Source organism: Tachypleus tridentatus, chromosome 7 (genome assembly GCF_004210375.1).
Source record: "Tachypleus tridentatus isolate NWPU-2018 chromosome 7, ASM421037v1, whole genome shotgun sequence".
Lineage (NCBI taxonomy): Eukaryota > Metazoa > Arthropoda > Merostomata > Xiphosura > Limulidae > Tachypleus > Tachypleus tridentatus.
The window spans coordinates 128881439-128889305 of NC_134831.1; the positions used below are offsets into that span (position 1 = coordinate 128881439).

The window sequence follows — 7867 nt, forward strand, 5'->3', positions numbered from 1 at the left end:
CAACCTCAAGTGGCCAGAGCCCAACTTCTAGTTTTAATATAGACATCAACCTCAAGTGACCAGAGCCCAACTTCTAGTTTTGACACAGACATCAACCTCAAGTGGCCAGAGCCCAACTTCTAGTTTTGACACAGACATCAACCTCAAGTGACCAGAGCCCAACTTCTAGTTTTGACACAGACATCAACCTCAAGTGGCCAGAGCCCAACTTCTAGTTTTGACACAGACATCAACCTCAAGTGGCCAGAGCCCAACTTCTAGTTTTGACACAGACATCAACCTCAAGTGGCCAGAGCCCAACTTCTAGTTTTAATATAGACATCAACCTCAAGTGACCAGAGCCCAACTTCTAGTTTTGACACAGACATCAACCTCAAGTGACCAGAGCCCAACTTCTAGTTTTGACACAGACATCAACCTCAAGTGACCAGAGCCCAACTTCTAGTTTTGACACAGACATCAACCTCAAGTGACCAGAGCCCAACTTCTAGTTTTAATATAGACATCAACCTCAAGTGGCCAGAGCCCAACTTCTAGTTTTAATATAGACATCAACCTCAAGTGGCCAGAGCCCAACTTCTAGTTTTGACACAGACATCAACCTCAAGTGGCCAGAGCCCAACTTCTAGTTTTAACATAGACATCAACCTCAAGTGGCCAGAGCCCAACTTCTAGTTTTAATACAGACATCAACCTCAAGTGGCCAGAGCCCAACTTCTAGTTTTAATATAGACATCAACCTCAAGTGACCAGAGCCCAACTTCTAGTTTTAATATAGACATCAACCTCAAGTGACCAGAGCCCAACTTCTAGTTTTGACACAGACATCAACCTCAAGTGGCCAGAGCCCAACTTCTAGTTTTAATATAGACATCAACCTCAAGTGACCAGAGCCCAACTTCTAGTTTTGACACAGACATCAACCTCAAGTGGCCAGAGCCCAACTTCTAGTTTTGACACAGACATCAACCTCAAGTGGCCAGAGCCCAACTTCTAGTTTTGACACAGACATCAACCTCAAGTGGCCAGAGCCCAACTTCTAGTTTTAATATAGACATCAACCTCAAGTGGCCAGAGCCCAACTTCTAGTTTTAATATAGACATCAACCTCAAGTGACCAGAGCCCAACTTCTAGTTTTGACACAGACATCAACCTCAAGTGACCAGAGCCCAACTTCTAGTTTTAATATAGACATCAACCTCAAGTGACCAGAGCCCAACTTCTAGTTTTAATATAGACATCAACCTCAAGTGACCAGAGCCCAACTTCTAGTTTTAATATAGACATCAACCTCAAGTGACCAGAGCCCAACTTCTAGTTTTGACACAGACATCAACCTCAAGTGACCAGAGCCCAACTTCTAGTTTTAATATAGACATCAACCTCAAGTGACCAGAGCCCAACTTCTAGTTTTAATATAGACATCAACCTCAAGTGACCAGAGCCCAACTTCTAGTTTTAATATAGACATCAACCTCAAGTGACCAGAGCCCAACTTCTAGTTTTGACACAGACATCAACCTCAAGTGACCAGAGCCCAACTTCTAGTTTTAATATAGACATCAACCTCAAGTGACCAGAGCCCAACTTCTAGTTTTAATATAGACATCAACCTCAAGTGGCCAGAGCCCAACTTCTAGTTTTAATATAGACATCAACCTCAAGTGACCAGAGCCCAACTTCTACGAGCTTAGCAGTAAAAAAAACACAACTTTTGCATACTTATTAAAGTCAAGAACACACTATATTTTAACAACACCAAAGAAGAGCCTAGTTGTAGGTTTAACCTGGGGTACGTTAACGTTTACAACTCAGAGAAAAAAAACGATAACCTTAGGAAAGCCAGGATCAATAAGTGTACATAGAACCCACTTAATAATTCACGAGTTATATAGCTATTACTATTACTAGCAAAGCGAGGTTTTAGTCTTAAGGTTAAACAAGAAAATGTAATTTTTCTCACCTAAGTTAAGCCTCATTTATTCACCTGTGTATGACATCTCATTTCAAAAGCACATTAAACGTAATCACACAATGTTGATTTTCTTAAACGAAGTGCAGTTTCCTTTGGTTTTAAAATCGGCTCTTGTGTTTTCTAGAGCAGGCCAAAAATCCCTCCTGAGTTTGCGCACCAAAAAATAAGGAATTATTCTCGTCCTTGGTGAAGGCAAATTAAAATATTAATAAACTTAAAATTGCAGAAAGAAAAGACAGAACCCCGTAATCTTCCAATGCACAGCTGGTAGTAAAAACATCGTCACTGTCAAACCTTGAAAATTTGGAAAAAACAAAGTCACGGCTCTCTTTAAAAACAAGGCCTAAAGTTTGGCCGAAGCGACAAACGTCAATCAAAAAAACTTACATAGATCGCCCCGTCAACACTTCCGACAGAACGCGTCGCGCGGAATCTGCAAAAACGTTGGAGCTACATTAACATAAACCTTTCTCTTTAACTGTCCACAGCTAAACTACGTCGTAGGCTGACGGTCGGCTGCCTTTCAGGCTAGCTGCCGCCACTGGGAGATTACTTTCATTACGGCTCCAACAACGGTGCGCGATTCTCAGACGCGTCTATTCATCCTGGGGGTGTATTTAAGCCAGTTGCTTTTGGGATGGGCGCGGGCCTCGTTAGGGCAAGCTATGTAATCGTATACCTTCAATCTCCACGCGCGATTTTTACAGTAGTAATTTAAGCACTTTATCAACGTTCTCTGGAGGTTTTATGCGCGTGAGAGTTTCAACGATTATGTATTAATGGTATCACGCCGTTAATCTGGGTGATTAGAACACTGTTTTGTTTTACAATAAATCATTTTGCAAAATTCTTTTATTTTGGCAACATGCAGAAATAGTAGTAGGTTAAATGTTCACTGGTCACAAAAGCCACACATATTATTTATTTGCCTATTTGTCCATGGTAATCGAGATGGTTGGTAGCAATTGGTAGCTTCACATAGATTAAAACAGGAACTTGTGAAATACGTCTGAAACAAGCCCTCTTAGTAGGTTCAGACGAAAACGTTTGAACAGAAAGTTAAGAACGCTATTAAAGCAAGATGGGGAAGGACTTCAAATGTTTCATTTTATCTGATGTTTTGTAACAATAAATAAAAAACATATAAACGCATTCAGATGTGGCTTTAGTGTGACGTGGCATATATGGAAAGTCAAACGGATCTCTCTCTCTCTCTAGGTATTTGGGTATATATATTTGTATAACCACGAGGGTCAGGTGCACGAGACCTCTTCCTTCTTCCATAACCTTGTTGGAGTGGCCTGATTAATATATTACGAGTAAATACTGAATGGCTGGAATAATATGATAACTTTAGTCTGGTCCTTTCAGGACAATGTCCAGTTATATTGTTCTTTCATATATTTTTATGATTATTATTTTTTAATAAGTCTAAAACGTAGGTGGCGTGTTTTATTTTAGCACTATTTTATTATTATTATTTGAAATTTTATTTTATCTTAATGATCTAATGTATAGATTTAACAGGGAGAGGTGTTTAGATCTCTCTTCATCACATATGCAATTCCTGTCTAGTTCGCATAACAACTCATTTTTTCGCCAATTTTTATCAAAATATTTTATTGTACTATGTAGAAGTCTATCTGGTATTGTTTGAGTAATTGTGCATGAACTTTGATGAAGTGGTTTTAGGTACTCTGTATGATGATGTAATTAGTGTATTCTGTAATGTTTGGAGTTTGATTTAAATTTGATTTACACTTACATTGATCCATGCAGGAGCTGCATAGTCTATTACAGATCTAATGTATGACTTGTATATTTTAATGATGTTTTCTGGTGTTGTTCCGTAGTTTTTACCAGTTAGACTCCTAGCATAGTTTATTCTTCGCCAAATATTAGTTTTTATATTATTTACATGTTTTATCCAGGTAAGTTTCGAATCATATGTTAATCCTAAAACTTTTGCAGATATAGCAGTCTGGATGCGGTCCCCATTCATGTAGATTTGGGGTTGAACTTTTTGATATTTCGAAGATTTTGAAAATATTACTAGTTGCGTCTTCGCTGTATTTATTTTAATTTATATTTTTCACAATATTCACATAATCTGTTTAGTTGTGGTTGTAAGTTAGTGGCTGCTATTTCTGGTGTAGGGGCACTTTTCCGAATTGCTACATCATCAGCGAACTGTGACGCGTATCCATCCATGGTTTGGGTCTTTTAGTGGCATATTGCTTACATACATGATGAAAAGAATAGAACTAACCACCCCTCCTTGAGGGACACCAGCTTCAGGAGTGAAGAACTCCGAGAAAGTTCCCTCTAAGTTTACTCTACATTTTCTATTTTCCAAAAAGTTTGATAACCAGTGAATAATTCCACGCGGTAGTCCAATTTCATACATACGGAATCGAAGACCATTGTGCCATACAGTGTCGAATGCTTTCTCGATATCAAGGAAGCAGGCGACAGTGCATTCTTTATTATTAAAGCTGTTTATTATTGTTTCAGTTAACCTAACTAAATGATCTGTCGTTTGTCTATATTTTCTAAATCCGTTTTGTTCTTCTGGTAATTTTGAATTAATCTTCAAAAATATGGAGAGTCTGTTGCTTATTATTCTCTCGAGAATTTTACCTCCACAGCTGGTCAGGCTGATCTGTCGATAACTCTTTGGTTTATTAGCTGGTTTTCCTTCTTTGTGGAACATTAAAATATTAGCTTGCTTCCAAGAAACTTGGATGTATCCAGAATGTAAAGATAAGTTAAATATTGCTAATAGATGGTCAAATAATTTTGGAGTGCCTTTTTTGAGAAGTATTGTTTGTATTCCATCATTTTCTGGTGCTTTGTTTTCTGTATTTTTGATTGCTTGTTCAAGTGCATTTAGTTTGATTGTTTTGGTGAGTAGTTGGGTATTGTGGTCACTTGTATTGTCAGTGTTGCTGTTTTTAATGTTGATTGGAAAGTGTGGTTTATATAATTCTATGTTATTTGTTACGTGGTTGCTTATTTTATTGTAGTAATAGTTGTTCATGTCCGTGTCATTGTGTGTTTTAAATGTGTTTTGTAATTGATGTTTGAAGGCTTCTGCTTTTTCTTTGTTGGTTTGTGCTAAGGTGTTGTTATATTCTAGTGTTGGGTATTTTCTTGTCGTGGGTTCATTTGTGAATCTTTTTAAGTGTAGCCAGAACTTACTAGGGTCGGTTTGTTCGTTTAGTTGGGAGCAGAAGTTGTCACATTTTTCTTGTTTTTGATGTTTAATTTCTGCTCTAATTTTATTTCTAATGTTCTTAATTTGTTTTTATTTCTTGTTGCCATGAATAGTCTTCTTAGTTGTCTTCGTTGTCAAACGAATCAAACATTTCTTGTTTGTTTTTGAATTTCGCGCAAAACTACTCGAGAGCTATCTGCGCTAGCCGTCCCTAATTTAGCAGTGTAAGACTATAGGGAAGGCAGCTAGTTATCACCACCCACCGCCAACTCTTGGGCTAATCTTTTATCAACAAATAGTGGGATTGACCGTAAACTTATAACGCCCCCACGGTTGAAAGGGTGAGCATGTTTGGCGTGACGGGGATTCGAACCCGTGACTCTCAGATTACGAGTCGAACGCCTTAACCTACCTGGCCATATTGAGCCACGGCTAACGCAGATTGCCCTCTTGTAGCTTTTCGCAAAACTCAAAAACAAACAAAGATGAATCAATATATATTTAAAAACAGCTGCTTTGGGTTGGGTAAAGTTTTACGTAGAGGATCGAACCAAACCAGTCATTTTGTTTTACGTAGAGGATCGAACCAAACCAGCCGTTTTTAAATATATATTTTTCTCTACAAGTGGGTTTTCTCGTCATCACTGATTAAAGATGACTCAAGCGTGAAAAATTGTTTATGGTATTTTTTTTACCGATTTCGGCATTGTAAAAACTTGTTAGGATTATAAAGTTTTATTTAAGTTTAGGCTATTTTTTTCCCCTCCACACGTTTTCGTGAGAAAAATAAGAGAATACACTGAAAGCTGAAATGAAAAGGAATAGTGTGAATGATTTATCACCGTTTATTGCAACAGTTATATGTTACTCTGCCAGTTATAAGTAAATAATAGCTTTTATTTTTGTTATTTTTTTCTAATCAATGGACTTCGAGTTCAAGTCGTGTGCGACTGTAAACTCATGCCTTAATTAACATATGGAGCAACACACTAACACCTGTGTTTTTGAAGTCGCTTGCTCAGGTATGTGTTGACGCTGGAAGCGTGTTCGGAATTTTAACTTTCTCAGGAAGCTAGCAAATGTCTCAACTGATCATTTATTTCAATAATTGGATATGTTTATAAACTAACGTGATAAACCCTTCTGTGCGGTTTATACACCGTTGAACTAACCGTCAGCACGTGACTTCATACCTTGAAATGTTTCTCGAAGTAAATATTGTGAGTTGAAGGTAATAGTAAATCGATGTAATATATCATTCTGCGACGTTTGCGAATTACACTGTGCAACACTCAAAAAAGTACAAGAGATCTGTGGCCATTTTTATATGCAAAATGACATGGGAAATCCATTTCTGGCCTTCTTTTTGTTGAATTAGGCATGGTTTTTGCAGAATTGTCACTGTATACCCTTTTTGTCATTATTATTAAATAAAATTCTCTACCGCATTGTAAAATGGTTTTCAACACAGGGCTAGAGACCAATCTTAGTAACACCTACAATGTGATATGATAAATAGCACAGTACAGTTTAAAATAATATTTTCTGGTTTATTATTGTGTGCTTATATTTAATTGAGTTTATCACTTAATACTTTATACGTCAAAGCTTGTGTTTAATGTTATTTATTTTTTTCTTTCAGATCTTATTTGTTTTCAACAATGAGTGCAAGACAGTACAAAAATGATCCAAACAGATTCTGTTACATATGTGGGGAATTAACTTTTGCTAAAGAAAAGCGCAGTATTACACGCCATATCAAGAAAATGTACAAGGCGTACTTCGTTTGTGACTTAGGAGACCAGGACAAGTCATGGGCTCCTCATGTGTGTTGCCTTACATGTGTGAAGACATTGAGTGCCTGGCATGCAGGAAAAATGTTCACATGAAGTTTGGTGTGCCAATGATTTGGCGTGAGCAGAAAGATCACTCTAATAATTGCTATTTCTGTCAGCAAGACTTTACAGGCTGTACTACAGTAAAGAAAAAGAAACACATTGTTTACCCAAATTTGCAATCAGCAATGGGCCCAGTAGAGCACTCAGAAAATCTACCTGTGCCCAAACCTCCAGATCAAGAAATGGAGAGTTCCAGCAGTGTAGATGAACATTCCAGTGGTGAATATGTGGAACCCAATCATCCAGAAAGCGAGAATAAACCAATACCATTTTCTCAAGAGGCTCTAAATGACTTGTGCAGGGATCTCTATTTAACCAAAGACAAAAGTGAGTTTCTGGCATCAAGGCTTCAAAAACTTAATCTTCTTGAGAAAGGAGTGAAGATAACACTGTACAGGAAACGTACAGAGGATCTGCTTGCATTATTCACCATGAAGGATGACTTATGCTTTTGTAATGATATCACTGAACTTTTTGAGCAACTGGAAATACCATATGATAACACCAACTGGCGACTTTGCATAGATGCATCCAAGGACAGCATCAAAGCTGTTCTGCTACACAATGGTAACACTCTGCCTTCTGTTCCCATAGCTTATAGCACAACCATGAAAGAATCATATGAAAATCTGAAAGCAATTCTAACAAGCATACAGTATGATGACCATAACTGGCATATTTGTGCAGATTTCAAGGTTGTGGCCATGTTTACTGGCCTTCAGCTTGGCTATACTAAATTTTGCTGCTTCCTGTGCTTATGGAACTCCAGAGCAAGA

At 37.7% G+C, this 7867-nt stretch overlaps 1 protein-coding gene across 5 annotated transcripts in view; it reads right to left on the reverse strand.

Moving 5' to 3' along the window:
- The window catches only part of LOC143256586 (uncharacterized), a 36195-nt gene extending 33690 nt beyond the window's left edge, over positions 1-2505 (reverse strand). For 2 of the 5 annotated variants that reach the window (XM_076513977.1, XM_076513978.1), the window contains exon 1: positions 1965-2505. The gene's annotated coding sequence lies outside the window, so the exon portion shown is untranslated. The remainder of the gene's footprint in view (positions 1-1964) is intronic. The other 3 variants (XM_076513975.1, XM_076513974.1, XM_076513976.1) reach the window with 2 other exon arrangements.
- Between the last annotated feature and the right edge of the window lie 5362 nt (positions 2506-7867).